The sequence below is a fragment of the Ursus arctos genome, unplaced genomic scaffold (assembly GCF_023065955.2).
Source record: "Ursus arctos isolate Adak ecotype North America unplaced genomic scaffold, UrsArc2.0 scaffold_1, whole genome shotgun sequence".
Classification (NCBI taxonomy): domain Eukaryota; kingdom Metazoa; phylum Chordata; class Mammalia; order Carnivora; family Ursidae; genus Ursus; species Ursus arctos.
The window spans coordinates 14022281-14042728 of record NW_026622763.1 but is presented as its reverse complement, the minus strand read 5'-3'; positions in this window follow the sequence as shown (position 1 = coordinate 14042728).

Sequence of the window (20448 nt, the reverse complement as noted above, 5' to 3'; positions counted from 1 at the left end):
TTTCCAGGGCCATGAAACCACCAGGATCAGCCACTCTTAAATGAACATAAATAACCCATTATCAGTCACTCAAATTTAAACAGGTACGAGGAAAAAGGGACTCATGGCATTTATTGAACCCATATTTGATGACAAGAGCTTTACATGTGTTACTTCATTCTACTCCCCACTAGGAAGACAAAAAGACTTCAAGTTATGTATTATTTTCTCCATTTTATGGCTAAGAAAAATGAGATTCAAAGAATTGAAATCACTTGTGCAAATTCACAGAGCTAAAAGCCAAGGGGTGAATCTGTCGTATTTGCATAATCTCTATTGTGTAGCCAAGGAACACTGTGATTGGGATTTTAAGGAAGGTCCAGAGTTTCACAGCTAATAAGTCAAAGAACTACCTAGCATCAAGCCCCGGTCCATGTGTATTCTTCAAGACATGGAGCTGCCTATTTCAGAAGACATGGGAACGAGACCGTTTCCGGGATGATTAAGGATGAGCAGGGATCGAGGCATGTGCTGCTGTTTACAAAGCCGGGCCCCTGGAAGCCACCTACAGAGTGCACCCCTGCACTCACTGAGGAGTCAGTGAGAATCAAGCCTCCACATGCATGCTGCTGTTCCCGGAGGCAGTGGGACTCAGTTTCCCGGAAGCTGGAATCTGCGGAGCTGGTTTCTTGGCGGAAGTGGGGTTTCATGGTGCCTGGAAACATGGGGCGGAATCTCGTACTAGAGAAGAGTGGGGAACCAGGAACACGACAAGGTAATGGCCATCGGGCAAAGGCTGCTGTTACAAGGGCATCGCATAGTGATGCAGGAGCCCCGAGAAACGAGTGTGTCTGCCTCGCGTGTTTGCCCAGTGCCAGCCCCGCTTAACGTTGATGGAATAATTATTAGGGCCCAATTATACAATAAGCCGCGGTGATTTATGCTGTTCTACAACGGCACTGAATCAACCTGTCTCGGGAGCCGTAAGTCTGCATAAAGTTTTAATTACGAACATCCTAAGTTGGTCAGAGCATATGGAGAAAAATGGATTATGAATTTACGATGCGGTGAATTTTCCTGCTGAGTGGCTCTTCTCCTGATCAGGGCCTCACGACAGGATGACAAAAGGCACGTAGCAGAAGCCAGATGCTTGACAAAGCAGCTGCTCCCTTTTAAAAGTGAGACGGGGAAGCAGAGCTGTGGTGTGCCAGAGGGAATGTCAAGGGCCGTCAGCTGTGACATTCTGATCCTGGCCTCAGGTGAGACGCAGCTACCAGGGCTGCCACCACGACATGCTACCCCAGATCGGCATGTGACAGGCTTGAATTGAGCCGGGGAAGAGTCCCGGCTTGCTCAACAATTGTTTCAACAGTCCTTATATAAGAGGATTTCCCAAATCGATAAGCTAGTCACTCTATTTTCTCTTTAGGATTTTATGGTTTGATAAGCACTTATTGAGAGCTTATTATGTGCCCGACATCCAAGGACTCGTCTCTGTGGGTGTGTGCAGGCCTGGATGCATGGCCCAACTGGGGACAGCTTTGCAGGGCTGTAAGATGCAGAAATCCCAGAAGTGGCCCAGTCTCTGCGGCTGCAACGCAGACTTCTCCCTCTACTCCTTGCTCCTTCATTCGCTTCCTCTACAAGTGTTAACCTGGCGACCATTCTCCTATAAACTTTCTGCACGTTCATCTCCACCTCAGACTCCCCTTCCCAGGGAGACTGACCTTGAAAACTCAGCATATCATTTCTAAAAAACTCAATCTCCTGGGTGGGCACCCAGAGCCTTATATAAGATTTGGTAAAATACAAAAGTGTATTTGTTTGTTCTTGTTTGTCTTAATCACATATTTATTCAAACACATTTCATTACAATGCTTACAGTGTGGGCAAGCACCGTGCTAGGCGTTACTGGTTGTGAAAGAAGATTCCAAAGTGCAGTAAGCATTGCTAAGAGAGTCATTCAAAATAGGGTCAGGAGGATATTGAACAAGCAGGATCTATGCATGTCTCCTGTTTCAGTTCTTAGAACACCATGAACTTTTTCAGCTTTTGTCAATTGCAACTTGTCGATTGCAACTCCACCACCTTCTGGAATACATCTTTCTTTCTACTTTGGACTGAAATAGAGATCCCATAACATCTGTGAGCTAAATTGCCAATGGTGTATTAGATAGTCTAACTCTGTCAGCACCAATCATAACTCTTTCAAAACAAGTTATGTAACTTCGTGGATTTTGCCTTTAAAAGCCTACGCTCTCCGCTTGAAATTCAGAACATGCTTTCGATTTCAGTCCACCCCGTGTCTCTTGGGTTGCAAGCCCTAAGACCCCAAATAAATGCTTTTGGTTGTTTTACAGCCTTGATGTCTTCTTGGTCAACAGAGTACAGAGATAAAAGCTGGCAGCCCAGGCAAGAAGACAGACACAAAATACCGCTTAGTGTGGTAGAAAGTATGATATAATTAGGCACAGGGAGCCATGGGAACACTGAGGAGAGACACCTCTCTCTGGGGAGAGTCACATACATAGCTGGAAATGGTAGCAGTTGAATCAAGTGGGGTTTAGGCCATATGCTCTTCCGGCTGGACACGCTCTGAGGGAGGTAATCGGCAAGGAAGGAGGACAGACTCTAACAGCTGGTACAGCAACCGAGCTGACACTCACATACGCACAGTCAGACAGAAGGCCCTGCACCAACATTCCGGGAAGATTCTGCCCGCCCCCTCAGGCTGTCCATCTGTGACTCACCGGGAGTCTCATTTCTTGGTTCCATGTGGGTTAAAATTACAGCATTGCAGTGTGGAATTGACACTCCCCTCCACCCCCTGCTCTCCGGACTTTGCAGAGGGATCCTCTTACCCATATCGAATAAGGAAAAATGTTGGCAATCTCTGCGGCAAGGGCACTGAGAACGTGTGGTTAAATAGTGAAAACACGGCCAAATACCGAGGGCAAGAACAACACATAACTATTCATCCTATTCTTTGCCTAAAGGGCTCACCTGGTGGGATTAGCTCACCTCATTATGTTTCTCAAATCAAGATTCTAAGGCAACTACTTCTGCACCCTCCAAATTTAAGCTGATGATGAATTAGTAAACAGGACTTCGTTTGAAACTGAGGCATAAAGCTTCAACCTCCCTTTTAGCTCTGGCTAAAGCTTGAAAGATACCTCTCTAATTAATTTCTTTTTTAGATCTTTAAAGTTCTTCCATAATGACGCTGGTCTGACTACCCAGCCCCACCTCCCACCCCCCCAGCTCAAATGTAGCTCCTTTGAGGCAAAAGGGAAGATCTTAAAAGCTCAAGAGCAGAAACAATCTAATGAGGCACGTGATGTTCTGGAAACACACCGGAAGTCTGGAGATCCACCCTTCAGGCTCGGTTTCAAACAAATGAACAAAAAGAAGAACGCACTAGTGTTCACACTGTCAGACAACAATTAAAGTGGTTACACTTTATAATATATGTAGGCAATCACATTTCAGAGTTGCAATTTATTATGTCTCCCTAACATGTAGATAGATATTATATTCAATATGGGGACTGATGAGTATTTTTGATGTATGAAGTAGACGTAAGACAATAGCTAATAAATAAAACAAAATTGTAAACATCACTAGTTAATTAAAAGTAAGAAATATGAGCTAGAAAATTGAAGTCCCATTTTTAAATTATCAAGCTGGCACAGATTATGTTCAGACTACGAACAGACGTGGGCCTCCCTGTGCGTGGCATATACGTGTGTAAACCAATGATATCATTCCACAGGACAATTTTGTATGTGTCAAAAGCCCTAAAAAATACATCTGCTTTCACCAACCAATGGTGCTTCTAGAAATTTGTGTTAGAAAACACATACACATACCACCACCACCATCACCACTACCAATAACAACCGACAATAAACTTGTAAGTTATTCATTGTAAAACTCTTATAATAACAAACAAAAATGATCATAAATGTCCAATAATTGGTCAAAGGATATAAGCAGATGCTTTACAGAAAAGCAAACCCAAGTGGTGATCAAACAGGAACAATTTTGCTTAAACTCAATGGAGTCAGCAACCTGAAAAGTAAAATAATATTGCACATTGTTAGTATCAGACATTACAAATGTTTAAAAGACTGGTAAGATCTGTTGCTGTTAGAGAAATTACTGAAATTCACATTTAAACATTTCTGATTGAAACATGAGTGGCCACCGTTATATTTTGAAAAGAAATCTGGTGATGGTGTAAACATTAAAAATGCATAGATACTTTGATCCAGCTCTTCTGCTTCAAGGAATTTATCCCATGAAGTCAACAACAATGACATATCAGATAGCAGAATTTATTGCAGTATTGCACAGAGCGGCCCACGTGGGTATTTATTTATACCCATTATAGAGAAATAGTTGAAGCAATTATTTTATATCTACACAATGAAATTTTGTAGCTTTTTTACAGTAAATTACAACTATATCAGTTAACTTAGAGATTTCAAGGAAGTATTGTTGGCCGAGGGAAGAAAGATGCAGAAAAATGTATATAATACGATTCCTTTTTTAAAGAATTATACCCACGCTAAATGCATGCATAACCACATAGGGTATTAAAGCTAGTGCTTGTACATTTGTATTTATGTGGGTGTGTATGTACACAAGAATGATGAAAAATATAGAAGAATACCTCCAAGATGATTAATATAACTTATTCAAATAAGGATGGGGCAGAAAGGCAAGCACAGAAAAAAGAGATTGCAAGTAAAGACGGCAGACAGCGTATGTAATGATTTCAGTCATGCATTTGTGCCAAATGATGGGTGTGTGTATGCATTAAAAATATATTTCAAAGCACAACTTAATTTTCACAAGTCTCACTCAGGGAGCTTTGTAAAGTGCATCTTCCTGGCTTTCAATCCCAACCATGTTTGGAATAAGGCACCAGGGAGCTGTGTTTATAGGGAAACCTGATTGCATTGCAGCCCATCAACACACAACATACAAGCACACAGGGGCACCTGGGTGGCTCAGTGGGTTAAATGTCTGCCTTCGGCTCCGATCATGGTCCTGGGGGCCTGGGATCCAGCCCCACATCAGGCTTTCTGCTCAGTGGGGAGTCTGCTTCTCCTGCCCCTCACCTCGCTTGTGCTCTCTCTCTCAAATAAATAAATAAAATCTTTAAAAAAACAAAAACAAAATACAAGCACACAGTGATGAGGAGGGAAATAAGCCCAATTGTAATCTTCAAGACCTCAGGCAGAATGCAGTCTTCTTCAAAGTCTGGTGTCTCCTAAGAGCCTCTCCAAGGTCTGGTTACCAAGCTGGGGGAAGCAACTGACCCCGGATTTACTTCCTGAGCCAGATCACACACGTCAGCCTCATGGATGTGCACGTTTCCCCGACCGAGATCCTCAATTCCACTCTCCCTGGAATTCCCAGGGTTGGCGCATCTAGCAAAAGGTTACCTTGTAAGATTGTACTTTGCCACATACGCTAATCCTACTGGAAAGTGACGATAGCCCTTGCAGATTACACACTTCATAAACATTTGTGGATCCCAATTGCATGCAGCCCCCTGCACAAACCCTGGTGTACAGCAGACACTCCTTAAATCAGAAATTAAGGTTTTGGTGAAACTGAGAAAACATGAACAGTCACTGGTGCAACTCCCGCTTCTCTGCTTCAAGTTCCCAGCTTCCCTCTTCAGATCTCAGCAAATCTGTCCTCACTGGTACCAGCCTCCATGCTGGGGAATCGGAGCATCTTGCTTTCGCTGCTGGTGAGTCCGAAAGAATGGACGGGCTTATAATGAGGCATAAGGTATTAGCACTATTTGCAGTGAAAATTCATTTACTGTCAACGTGGTCATTCCATCACAAAACCTGAAGTTGAGAAACTATTGACCTAAGTCACATATTTTGTTCTATATCCAATTGCGATCATGAGTTTTCAACATTTACTAGTTCAAAAATGTGCCATGGATTTATCGAACTTAGATTCTGCCTTTAAAACTTACACCCTAGGGGCGCCTGGGTGGCACAGTCGTTAAGCGTCTGCCTTCGGCTCAGGACATGATCCCGGCGTTTTGGGATGGAGCCCTGCATCAGGCTCCTCCCCTGGGAGCCTGCTTCTTTCTCCCCCACTCCCCCTGCTTGTGTTCTCTCTCTCTGGCTGTCTGTCTCTGTCAAATAAATAAACAAAATCTTAAAAAAAAAATAAATAAAACACCCTCATGGAGAGAACAAATCCATACGAATGAAGCCACTTCGGATAAATCACAAGGGTGTACATCGAAACCTACAAGAATTAATAAAGCCCAGACTGTTCCCATTCCAAAGATGAGTTCCAAAAATTATATGAGAAGAGGCGGTGTCATGGCGATGTGTATACAGTCCCCCAAAGAGCCTTCTTTGATGAGACCACCATTTAGATAATTATGTTCTATGACATAAATAATCAGTTGCATGACTTCATAGTTCTGTTATATATTTGTGTACATTTCTGCATGCATTTTTTTAAAGTCATTTTCCCTACGAGAGAACAACATTTGGTATCGCTCTCCTCACCATCTGTATGCCTCTATTCTATCTATTTTAAATGTAAACTCTCGAATATAAGGAAAATGTATTATGTTAAGTCTTAGCACATTGTGGTCTTTGATGGATGATTATTATGGTTAATAACAAAAATTACATATTGGCAAAAGACGTATCTTCCCTTCTGTGCAAATTAACATGGGAGTTACTTTTATAGTTCAATATGAAAGAGTGATGGTAAGGCTGTCAAAGCAAACAGGGCTCTTTTCTTTGAAATTCAGGGCCATTTTTACAACTGAAAAGTGGCTTGCTTAAAGGCATAATAATATAGATGGGGAAAATGTTACAGTCAGCAGTTACCAAATAGTCTTTCCCCCGTAAACTGGCAGTCTGGGGCGGTAGTGAGGGCAGAAGGACATTCCAGAAGCAGTAGCACATCGAGTGTACTTGACATTTGACGTAGAAGTTTCTGGCATTCTCTGCCTCTCTGTGACCAAGTGATTTTCAGTATTGGTCATGAAAATTAGTAAATAAAAATAATAATCCGAAAAGAAACGTTTACTGAATTTGCTTGCATAGTCATGGCAGAATATAATGATATTGTGAAAAAGGGCTAGATTTATCATTTCAGTTACATTTCTTCATCAAAGGGGGGAAAGGGATGTGAACAATGCTCCCCAAACAGTGAATTCCTCCCAGTTCTCAGAACGATTTGCACCCAGAATGACGGAATTGAAGCAGCTCCAGATCCGTTTCTTCTTTACAATCAGTGGGTAATCATTGATCGTTTTCAATTTGCTCTCTAAATCCAGAAGTACAGCGGCGGTGGGACCTGAGACAAGCCTGCCCAATTTTGAACTGTTTTCTTGTTTACGTATTTACTGGCTCTTACTGCTTAGTATAAATGTGTGTAGCTGAGTCCTCGTGTACCAGGGGCCCATTTATAACTGGGGATTTTCCAAATGAACTTCCGGTAGAATACAATGATTAATAAAGGATGGCTATTTACAGCGTCGTACTTTGGGGCTTAAGTATGTGTTATGAAAAACTTCACAGTAACCATAGTACTTGTTCAGCATTTAGATCAACAACGTATGTTTTCAGGAAGAAGGGCTTGCTGTTGGTGGTTTGTTTTTTTCCTGACATCGTTTAAAATTGCCAGAGCAAATAAAAGGCAGACCAATTTTTAGGTCATTTTATGTGTTGTTCATCAGGAAAAGTACCGTTATCACCTGCACCTGGGTGGACTGCTCCTTGTTCCCAGTCTCTGCACACTTACCCGGGAAGCCTCACAGAGGCTAAATGGGGTTCCAAAATCTAGCAAAGATAGTTTCATATAGGACATCATTTAGGATCTCTTTCCAACTGTAAAATTTTCAGGAGCATCGTCTCTCATCCCCCAGCCCCGGACAAGTTCATAGATGGAAAGTATTCAGCCCTTACTGCCTCCTGTCCTGCTCATGGCAGACACTCTTAGGGACCTCTGTCCCAGCAAACAGGGACATGTCTTGGAAGCCTTACAAAACAGCAATCTAGGAAAGCTGGACAATTGTTCAGCATTGGTGCGAGGGTTGAAAACTATTTACATTCCTGGATTAAATCTCTGATCTGGCCCTAGAGGAAAGCCTATTGTGAGGATCTATGGAGGAGGGCTTGGTACCCCGTAGGTACGAGGCCACCACGCTCCCGGAAGGAATGCGCTGCGTGTATGTGTGGCTGCAGGGAAAATGACAAAGAAAGCTAGTCTTCACTCCTAGGACAGCAAGAAAAAAAGAGCAATCCCTTAGTATTCACAAATGAGAAGAACAAATATTTCATGAGTATTCTTATAATTCAGTCACTATTAAAGGGCTTCCCTCGTATTAACTCGTTTTGTCCTTTCCAACTCCCGATAACGTAGGTACTATGGCTATCATCCCCATTTCACAGATGAGAACCTGGAGCAGAGACTGGCAGCAAGGAGCCCAAGATCACAGGGCTAGTGGTAGGGCTGGGCATCAAGCTGAGAGGTACGTCTGCAAAGCCCACAGAGAAGCAAGCACCCTCTTTCTGGCCTCTGGAGTGCCACTGTCCATTTGCACTCTCCTTGAGCCACTCCAAAGCCCAGGAGCTACTCCGCAGAGGCCTAATTCTGATTCGGCTTGCTTTCAGGCCAGCGTGAGAGAGTAATTAATTAGTGAATGTGACAAGCCAAGGATAATAAAATATCAAATTTATCTCAAGGAAGCTTTAATGTCTTCTTTTTCTCACGACACAAGCAAAACCCTTAATTAGGGGATTTAAATGCTTGATTGTTGGGGGGGAGCTCTGAAAAGAAAGTCAACGACTGAAGATGTGCAGACCTTAAAAGTATGCCAACGGCCTTAGATTGGCTAATTCAAGTGTTTTGCAACAGTACTTGAGGTTAAAGATGACTCTGCCCGTGTTGCAAAGAAGAAACTACGCTGAAGGAAAGTGAAGTGACTCGGCCAGTGAACCATGAAGCTGTCCCTTGAACCCAAGTCTGTATCATTTCAGGGCCAGACTTCCCATTCACAGGTGCTCCTCCGCAGGTCCTGCTGGCCACGGAAGGCCCAGGCTTCCCACACATTTGCTCTTCGGACAGCTTGGCCAGGCTCTCACTCATGGGAGAACACTTTTACTTGCCCATGGAGGGCACATTCCACGTCTGGGTCAATGGTCATCAGAGGCCAAACCTTACACATTCATGTTTTGAAAAGGAGAAAGTTGAAAAAAAGGAGGAAACACATCTCAGAAGAGCTGGCACGAGGCCAGCATGAACTCATTCCATAAAAGTTTGTCAATCCTCCCTCCTCACTGCCAGGTTCTGTGCTGGGCTTTGGGATGACGGAGAGAGAACGTCATGTCCTTGCCGTGAGGCCCCATTTCAAGTTTCTGGCCTTCAAGTCAATTCAGGAAGTGCTTTTTTAAAGAATTAGAGCATCCTGTTGGTGGTCAGGGCAGGCAACCTTTCTCTCACAGTTCTGGGAGGTGCAGAGTCTCCTGATTCGCTGGCAGTTCTTGGGGCCCCTCAACAGGCACGCTGCCATTCTAAGGGCTCCCGACATCCTCTCTGCCCTCCCTTTCTCCAGGGGGCATTTCCATCCGAGACATTGATCGTATCCTCACCGGAACGGACAGGTGCTCAAAAGAAGTTGTCAGCTTGGAGAACTTGTTCTTGTTGCTCTCTTCCTCCCAGTGCAGACCCCCTCCCTTGAGGTATCGGTATTGCCAATGTCACCTGAAGGTCATCTGGTCTGAACTAGAGGATGCGCGGATGGTGTGGTTGTCCCCTGTCAGTGGGAATAGGATTTGAAGGCAGACGTGCCTCTGACTTCCTGTTCTGCTCTTTCAGACCTGCTTGACCTTTGGCAAACTTTTTTTTTTTTTTTTTTAACCTGACAATGGGGGCTCCTGGAGGGCTCAGTCCATTAAGTGGCTGCCTTCGGCTCCAGTTGTGATCCCAGCGTCATGGGATCGAGCCCCGCACTGGGCTCCCTGCTCAGGGGAGAGTCTGCTTCTCCCTCTACCTCTGTCCCTCCCCCTGCTGCTTGTGATCTTTCTCTCTCTTTCAGATAATTAAAATCTTTTAAAAAAATTAAACCTGAAAATGGAAAGTATAAGGGGTATATGTATTTTTAGTCCACTCATTTTAGTTACCTTTGTCTCTACACAGTGGTCTTTAAATGGGGATGATTTGGCCCCCTGGGGGACATCTGGCCATGTCTAGAGATAGATGTTGTTGTTAGGACTGGGATGGAAGGGCTGTGCTGCCCGCATCTGGTGGGAAGAGGCCAGGGATGCTGCCGAGTCTCCCGCAGTGTATAGGACAGCCCCACAACAAAGCACTATTTAGCCCAAATATCAACAGTACTGCTGTTGAGAAACTCTGATCTCTCAGACTCCCAAGCCCCACTAAAGCCTGACCATAAGGAAAGTGGGTACAATGAACAGAAAGTGGAACCCCTTCCTTCTAGTCTGAGAGCAAAGGGAGGTGAATTAAAGACTGTTTCGTCTGCAGGCTCAGGTTAGTTGTGGGACAACAGGGGAAACAGGGCACAAGAAAGTGGGCAGTCCACGGTTTGCCTCAGTCTCCCTTCCTTGGAGCAGATATTCGCACAGTGGAAGGTGCATTTGATCAGGTCAGGGGAGCCTCAGTGTCCCAGAAGCAGCTACTCAAATTCTACAATACCAGCAAGACCTTAAGTAGGCTAAGTCTGGAGTGCAGAAGGCAGAATAAAGGAGGGGTACAGATGGGTGGAAGAGAGGAGGAGAACAGAAGAGGGAAGAGAGAAGAGAGGAAAGGTGAGGGCAGGAAAGAAGTGGAGGGGAGGCATTACCGGGACTCTAGGCTTCATCAGTCTTGGCCGGCAGACCAACCAGCTACCAAACACAATGAGTTCAAGCTACACTCTCCCCTGTCACATTGGTTGACATCGTGGAAAGGAGAAGGCGGACAGGGGGAACTCAAAAGATTGCATTTTATTAAAAAGTTGCACACCTGAAACTAATGTAACAATGTGTTTCAACTATACTAAAAAAAAAAAAAAGATATTGAAAAATGTTACCTAAAGAGAATTTTCAAATTTTTGGTTCATACTGAGGTTACTGGTCTAAACTAAAATAATTTAATTGTACCGGAAGACGAGATCACCTCAAGGGCAAAAAAAGTGTACATTTCTTCTACATTTCTGAAGCTAGTATATACATTTTTGACTCCTTATTGTTTAACACTAACTTCACAGCCTTGCTAGGAAGACTAAATGAAATAATACATATAAAGCATCTAGCAAAATGCCCAGCATAAGGTGAAAACTCAGTAATCTGGAAGGAGAGAAAACTTGTTTTGTTTTGTTTTTTTTAAAGATTTTATTTATTTATTTGACAGAGAGAGACAGCCAGCGAGAGAGGGAACACAAGCAGGGGGAGTGGGAGAGGAAGAAGCAGGTTCATAGCGGAGGAGCCTGATGTGGGGCTCGATCCCATAACGCCGGGATCATGCCCTGAGCCGAAGGCAGATGCTTAACCGCTATGCCACCCAGGCGCCCCAGAAAACTTGTTTTCTATTTAGTATACATAACAGACAGAATTTATGAAATGATCTCCCACAGACGACCACCCTAATCACCAGAACCAGTGAATGTAATTAAATATCTCTCTCATAATTATGAGTTGTGAGACTTATTTGACCCTAGGTAAGGAGATTATCTTGGAATTCCCAATCTAATCATAGAGCCCTTCAAGCTGGGAGTTTTCTCTGGTTGGTGACAGAAGGAGCTAAGAAAGAAATCAAATATTTGAAGAATGAGAACACTGCATGTCTTTGGTCTGAAGTTGGAGAAGGTCACATGAGAAGGTATGCAGGAGGCACTTAGGAGGAGAATGGACCCAGGGCTGAGAGCTAGCAAGGGAACAGGGACCTCAGACGTGTAGCTGTGATTTTGGGATTCTGCCAACAACCTGAGGAGCCTGGAAGCAGTTTCCTCCCCAGACCCTCCCACTAAGAGCCCAGTTGGCCAACGCCTTGATTTGGCCTTGTGAGACCCTAAGCAGGGAACTCGAATGAACTATGCAGGACTTCCGACCTACATAACTATGAAATAATAAATCTATGTTGCTTTCAGTTGTCAAGCTCGTGGTAAATTATGCAGCAGTAGAAAATAGATAGAACATGGGAAGTTGTTGAATTCTGTGGGATAGCAAAACAGAAAATCCATACTCCTTCTACTTAGTACAAACCTTATTTTGTCTCTGTATTTTCACTTAGTCCCTCCACAACAGGTGCGCCAACATCCCCCAGTCGATGGCAGGTTTCCATGGAACGAATAGAGCTTTCAAGGCCTTCCTTTGCATGAGCCTTTCCAGGAGAGAGATTCAACCAATACACGCCCATAACCCTATGTAGTTAGAAGTTTTGCAAGGTATTTTGCACAATAATTGCAACTGGTGAAAACTTCTGACTTTTTCCACTCTTTTCTGCCTCTACTTATACTTGACAGGAGGGTGACAATGGAGAATGTTAACTTGTGTTCAGCGTGACATCGAGCTAAAGAAATACTCAGTTTGAGTTCAGTGGGATATTTTTAACCCGCCTTACACCTACTTCCACGTGTAGGTAGGCTGTTGCTAGCCACCATAGCATAGGAACCTCTTTCAAGAATATTCCAGCTGCCCATTGTGTCATGACCTAGGGTGCACAGTGACAGGCACTATATAAAAGTATCTTCTGGTGTCAGACACCAGAAGTTTCTGAGTAGCAGAAGAAATAGAGGATTTGAAATATATTGAATTAGAGCCATGGAGACATATTTAATCATTAGCCGGATAAGCGTTTCTCCAGAGAGTTCAGTGATCATTCATGCCTAGAAAAAAAATAGCCATCTCCTGTCCAGAATATCCTTGACGGTGCTGTGTAAACAATTATTCACACACCATATACTGTTCTGATTTGATACGAATGCCATGAAATAGACTATATCAACTCTTCTCAGTTTGTAAGGCATCAGCATGTAGCAGTACCACAAACAAGTAAGTCTGTGTGTGTGACATTGTGTGTTTTGTGCTTCCTCATGTATCGGACCACGCCTTGGTTTGTCAGTCTGTCTTGTCCTGATGAAACTCAAGGTCCTGTTGGAATGGCACACTAGATGGCTTCCACAGTGAAGAAATGAGTGTTGCAGTGACAAAATCTCTGCCTATACTCACCAAGGGAGGGCACCCAGTGGAAGATTAATTTTGTCATTAAACTATGTAGCTTAATGTAACTTCTATGTTTTTTTAAAAGACTTTACTTGTTTATTTAAGAGAAAGAGTGAATACTCACATGATTGTGTGAGGGGAGGGGTTGAAAGGGGAGGGAGGCAGGCAAGCAGACTCCTCACTGAGTGTAGAGCCCGGTGAGGCAAGGCTCGATCTCATGACCCTGAGATCGTGACCTGAGATGAAACCAAGAGTCAGAGGCCCAAGCGACGGAGCCACCCAGGTGCCCCATATCTATGTCTTTAAAATTGATTTGGATTACTTATGTAATTTCAATTTCAGATTAATATTTTGTTTCTTTCAGAATGTCAACCATATCAAAATTCAAATATAACAAGAAGAAATGTTTAAACTCATGTTAAAATCTAAGCAAGAATTAATTACCAATAACTACTTTTCATATGGAAGAATATTATTAATAACAATAAGCTATCAATAGCTGTATTAATCATAATAAAATTTTGATCCATCATAGTAAGATGAGTTGACCTACCTCTCTAGTCTTTCCAAAAGATATGACAAAATCATAGTATTTTTACGTGAAGAAGTCAACAGGATTATCCATTTAAAAAAAGAAATGAAAACATAATGTTGAGATGTCATAATTAATTAAAAAATACATTGTTATTTTTCTAGAATTTTAAAATTATGTGGGATCTCGAGGCCATTATTTCCCTGCCTTAATAACTCAGGGCCAGGTATGAGACAACTAGGGAGAGCCCGTAAGCCCCACTGCACACTGAAATTATTCACACTAGCCAATCTTAAATCTACTTACCCTACCTGGTCCATTCCTTCCTATGGAAACCACAGTTCAAAGCTATTGTCCACAACTTCCCCTCATTCCCTCTGCCTCTTGACTGACCCTTGTGCTTCCCCATGTAGCCCTGTGTGGTGTGGCATGACTCCTGTTTCTAGGGATTTGTGAGTATAAAAATCTTCTTCCTTCAAGACGATCACGTCCACGTATGTGTCTTACCATATTTGATTTAAACAAATCCCAAGTACTCTTAAAATAAAGGGTCACATCAGTACTTTTCTGCCACAAAAGTAGAAAGGGGGCATAAATAATAGCTAGGAAACTGAATTTGCTCACAAACATAGTCACGTTGGAATGAAAAGAAGTGCAAGCATGGGGTCTTGAAGAGAACTCTGCACTCCTTGCTGCTCGGGTGGACAGGCTTACCCTGCACACTGTGGACTCATGGAAGGCTCTGCCCCACATTAGGGTATCTTAAAGTTACCAAAATAAGATGCTTGTATAAGGCACAATCGCCATTACTCTCTGGGGGAGTCCCAGTACTTTGCACACAGAAAACACTCAATAAACATTTGCTTAATGAATCAATGACAGTGGGTCTAAGCAAACACCCACATAACCAACCATAATGCAGTGTGGGAAGGAATATGATAAGAGTAGAACGAGTTGTGGGAAGAAGGACTGATTGAATTTATATTTGTGCTCCATCCCAAGGTTTTCGTTTCCAACTCTTGCGATGCCTGCCTCGCTTCCCTTTCACCAGACACAGCGTGCCCAGAAACGGGAGGAGGGGGTGAAACCAGACACAGGCAACCACTCCTGCCTGTCTATCGTGAGCCTCGCCACACAGGCTTTAAGAGAGGAGTGGAAGTAATCATTAAAATGAGTTTTAGGGATTACCCTTGGATTTCATTTATCCCTGCTCACTCCTTTCCCTATAGGCAAGAATAATGAGTTGCTTGCATTTTTATTTGCAGAAATTCAATGAAATTCTGAACTCTAAGAAAAGCATATTCCTTCAGAATTAGAAGAATTTATCAGATAAATTGTCCAAAGAAGAATCTGCCCAAAGTTAAATTTTTGAGGCAAGCTTGATTTATCTTAATACAATGGAATATTATACTTACATAAAATATTCATATGATTAGGGAGAAAATTGTCTTGAACTTGGAGCAGTTTAGACTCTGAGGAAAAAGTCTTAAAAAATTACATTATGAAAATGTTTCTCTCTTAGGGATGTGAAATTCATATAAAAATTTTAAAAGAAATACACTTTTAAACTTTCTGGAGGATGTGTTCAATTACATAGACATTTTTAAACTACAAAACAAGTGATCTAAGGAGCTAGGAGTAAACCTACTCTCTGTCAAAGGCTAAGAGCCAACATTATAGTTACCATAATGTTTTAACATGAGCTTAACTTTGGATAGATCCTTCTATAATATACTGAGGGTTGTTTTGTTTTTTTTTTTTTCCTTCTGTTGCTTCCTCTATGTGTTCACATAATAATGCTCCTAAGAAAGGCTACATTTAAATTACAGTTATGAATTACCTTTATATTTCTAAAGGAAAGATCATGGAGAAAACACTATATCGTAAGGTCTACTTAATCCAATGTTTCTGGTACAACGTAGGTGTTCAACAAACACTGAATGAATGAATGAATGTTTCCCGTTTGTTCATGAGCCATCTGTTCAATACCCCAGAATTTTCTTAGACAGATTGATGTTTACAGGTCTCCAGTTATGGAAATTAGGCATTATTTATCATTCTTACATTATGCCATTTATTTGCGCACATTAGAAATTCCTTAATGTTTCTCCAATCTTATTTCTTTTTTTTTTTTTAAAGATTTTATTTATTTATTTGACAGAGATAGAGACAGCCAGCGAGAGAGGGAACACAAGCAGGGGGAGTGGGAGAGGAAGAAGCAGGCTCCCAGCGGAGGAGCCTGATGTGGGGCTCGATCCCGGTACTCCGGGATCACGCCCTGAGCCGAAGGCAGACGCCCAACCGCTGTGCCACCCAGGCGCCCCTCCAATCTTATTTCTGAGGTAAGGTCATCTTCTGGGGGTTTAGTTAATACTTCATTGATGAGATGAGTTTCAAGACCAATCAGTCTCAGATGACAATTCTTTAAGCTAAAGAGAGCCATGATGATGCTCTGGTTTTGCCATTTTTGGTCTGCACAGTGCCGAACACAAATAGAAAGAGCAAGAAGAAGTATAAGTACAGTCTGAAAAAGTCTGCATTCAAAATGTAAACTACTTTATCAATCATAAAAGATTGGAATATCGATCACTCAGTACCCAAATTATTGAGAAGAAAGAATGCCTCCTCCGTATGTACCTTTGTTCCTAAGTATTAAACTGAAGGTAATTTCTAACACTAAAGGATAATGTCCAGTAATCCCAACAGCAGAAGCAAAGAAAGACAAAACAGCAACAGTGTCTCACTGAGGTTGCTATGGGGATAGAATCAAGAGAGAGGCAATTTCTGTGATATTTACATGAGATGCCAATTAGGAGAGCATTTGCTACTCCTGCCCTATCGTCTTATATCCCAGCAGCTCTCTGTTCCCAGGACTGGTTCAAGCTTTCTCCTCTGTAAGGTGATGTGGTTGGATCAGTGGCGGATGGAAAACAAAACAAAACAAAAAACGGATGGTACTAGGAACAGTAGAATAAATTCAGATTTTGACTGTGAAGAAGGCCAGTAGCCAGTGGAAGAAAAACAATAGAAATGTGTCCAAAGAGAAGTTTCAGTGGCGATGGTGCCCAAAAGAGAAGGACCCTCCGTTGCTTTGGGATAATAGCAATATGCAGTCATAACGCCTGCAACCCAGTTTCTTATTCCCATCAGTGACAAATCATCCCTGTCACTGCTATGACTTTATTATCCACCTGGAAATGTCAATAAATGAGTATCCACACCACAGGACTAATGATTCTGATGTGTAGCTGTGTCATTCATTACTTCACCATCCCCTGTTTAATTCTTTTAATAAATGGAGTGATAGGTACTCACAATTGCTAATTAAGTTTCTAAATTTGTGTAGTGACACGCAAGCCCCTCCGTGCATATATCCATGTGTATGTGTTATGTGTGTGTGCATATACACACATTTACTCTGCCTTCCTGTATGTTCTTAGCCCTCTCCACCCCATCCACCAATCTACTATTCAGAACCGGGAGTGCTGAATTCAAAGGCGCAACAATATCTTCCATCTGTAGAGTATTTTCAAGAGAACTGTGCCGGGGTTGAAGTTGATGATAAGCTGTTTATAATTCCTCCCCAGCTGAACAAACAAATCTCCCTCAAGCCTTTCAAAACCTAAATTGCATTCGGGTTCTTCACGAACCCAGTGTACCAGAGGCTCATTCCCTTCACATCCTCTTCCGTCATAGTTCTTTGTTCCTGGCAGGCGCTGTACACATTCCTACTCTCTGTGATGCTTTGCTACATTTTCCTGTCAGTTGAAATGCTCTTCGGAGTCTTGCTTTGAACTCCCCTTTATGTTTCTGCCTTTGGTTTCTTAGTTGCATTTCCTTGGAGATCAGATTCTCCGTTATTTGCTCCTCGTGTGGCTCTCCTTGGGAACCCTCTCTTCTGGGCGTGGAGACACAAGGAGTCCCTTCCCTCTGTCCTTGTCTTCCCTTGTCTTCCCTCTGTGTCGTCTGTCTGCAGTCCCTCTCCTGTGGCTCTCACACAAGCCCCGTTTTACTAAAACAGGCCCTGCTTGTCTCCTTCAGCAGGAGCTAACTGCCCTGCCCCTGCCCCTGCCCCTGCCCCTGCCCCTGCCCCTGCCCCTGCCTTCCCTCGCTCTGTGCATTGTTCACCCCAGCCACTGATGTTGTCACTCGACAATCTCTTCACCTACCACCCGAAAGCCACCTTCTTTATTTTCTTCCCATGTCTTCTTGGCAATGACTTTCAAAGCCTCGCTCTCCCCGTGAGGCTACATTCACTGGGGCAGGTGTGACCAGCTCACCTGCTGCATATCCCTTTTCATTCTGGGCTGTGCCGCTGACCAGTGGGGATGCCTTCTTCCCCAGCTGACAGGCTTTCATGCATTTTGCATAGACATGGCCTTTCTCACTGCAAAAGTGATGCACCATTCATTTTCTGCAGAAGGCCCAGCGACGTCCTTGATTCTCCACCCTGGGAACACCTTTCCTGACGGCGTGTTCTATTCAGACGCTCTCGGGAGCTCCCCTATCTTCGCTGGCAAAAAAGACAGCATTAGCAACCCTGAAATAAGAAAGTCACACTTGGCAGGTAGTTAACCGTATCCTTCCCATTTCAAACTTGTGTGGGCCCTTGAAGTCCTCAATGTGCAGGCAGTTTACCTAAAAATTAACAGAGAGGGAGCTACTTGGTTCCAGAAATCCACAGTAACTTTCATAACTTAGATGAGGGTGCAGATGGAGGAGATGTTTGAGGCAACTTTACTTAACCTTCTAAAATAAATGAGGCGGGCTATCACATGGAATTGGAGGGCTTCTGAAATCTGCCCTCACTGCGCAGCCTCGCCTCTGCGTGTGCTACTCTCCTGTCTGATGATGATGATCATACCCGTCTGGTGATATTCTTTAGCCCTTTCTGTCAGAGGTTCTGCTCCCTCTTCCCCGTCAGAGGGAGAAATACGGTGCAGGAGTCAGCACCTGGGACCCATGGGCCAAATAGGCCCACTCCCTGTTTTTTGTAAATAAAGATTTATCAGCACAGAGCCCCAGTTATTTGTTTATGCGCTGTGCGGAGCTGCTTTTGCACTATGGCAGAATACAACAGCTGTGGGGCGCCTGGGGGCTCAGTCGGTTAAGCCGCTGCCTCCAGCTCAAGTCATGATCTCAGGGTCCTGGCATCGAGCCCCACGTCAGGCTCCCTGCTCAGCTTCTCCCTCTGCCCCTCACCTTGCTTGTGTTCTTTCTCTCGATCTCTCAAATAAATAAATAAAAATTTTAAAAAAGAAAAAAAAAAAAGGAAAGAATACATCAGTTGTGACAAAGACCATATGGTTCAAGATATCAGTCAGGGTTCTCCAGAAAAATAGGATCAATAGGCTAGATAAATCAATAGATAAATTTATTATTGTTGTTAAAAAGCAAAATTCAATGGACTAGATTTTGAAGATCTAATTGTCTTTATTAAACGATTCATGAGTCGGGCAGCATCCCATCTAACAAGTAGAGGGCAACATTGAGGAATTATACAAAAGGGAAGGTTTTTATAAAAGAACAGTGGGGCAAGAAAGCTAACAGTGAAAGAAAGGGATTGTTCCAGGCAAGACCACTTTCCCTTGGGGGGAAAAGCAAGGGGTCTTATCACGCAGATTATCATCTTTTTGAGGGGGATGGAGAAGGCCCATGGGACACACCTTTTAGCGCTGCTGGGAAAATTCTTGACTGACAGGTTAAGACTCCCTTTCCGGGGGAGGTTGACACTGCAGCAAGATTTATGCATTAAGCCCCAGTTTGGGGACTCAGCCTGGTTTCCTACTGGACATTGTAGACATTGAGGCCAAGAGGTTATAGAGGCCAAGAAGTGCCAAGCTCTGCCGTCTGTGAACTGGAGAAACAAGAAAGCTGGTAATGTTATCCAGTCTGAGCTTGAAGGCCTGAGAACCAGGGGAGCCAATGATATAACTCCTGGTCTGAGGTGGAAGGCCTAAGAATCTGGGCCTAAGTTCTGGAATCTCATGGCTGAGGAACCAGGAGCTTCAATGTCCAAGGACAGGAGAAGACGATGTCCCAGTTCAAGAAGAGAGAGTGTCAATTCACCTTTTCTTTGCTTTTTTGTTCTATGAACGCTAATCTCTTCCAGAAATGCCCTCGCTAACATACCAGCTATCTGGACATCCCTTAGTCCGGACACGTTGACACATAAAATTAGCTATCACACTCACAAAGCCTAAAATATGTTCTATCTGGCTTCTAACAAAGTTTGCCAAGCCCCGACACAGTGCCAAGACTGTGTCGCTCTGTGTTCTTCCCATTCACTTGACTTTCCATCCTCATTCCAACTCCACTTTCTGCTTTTTCCTGGCTAATGTCAATAATGCACGCATTTCAATTTTTTTTTGACCCTGTATACCATTCAACCATTATCATGATGCATTCACTAAAATCATCCATAAGGTGCCCTATACAGGTGTTAATACTTTTTCTCCTGAAAGAATCACCAGTATCCATCTGGTTTCTCTGCTGATCTGAAGAGTCATATCAAAATCCTTAATGCCTGGGATTTTGGTTACTGAAGATTATGTTCATTGGATATCCATGGTCCTTTGGTCAGGATCTGGCTCTGATCCTTGTCAGCTTGATTCTCCTGCTCCATTTACTGAAATTCTCCAATTTTTCATTTGTTTTTCCTATGTATTTCTTTCTTCTGTATCAACCGCCATGGAACCTATGGAGATAGGAAAC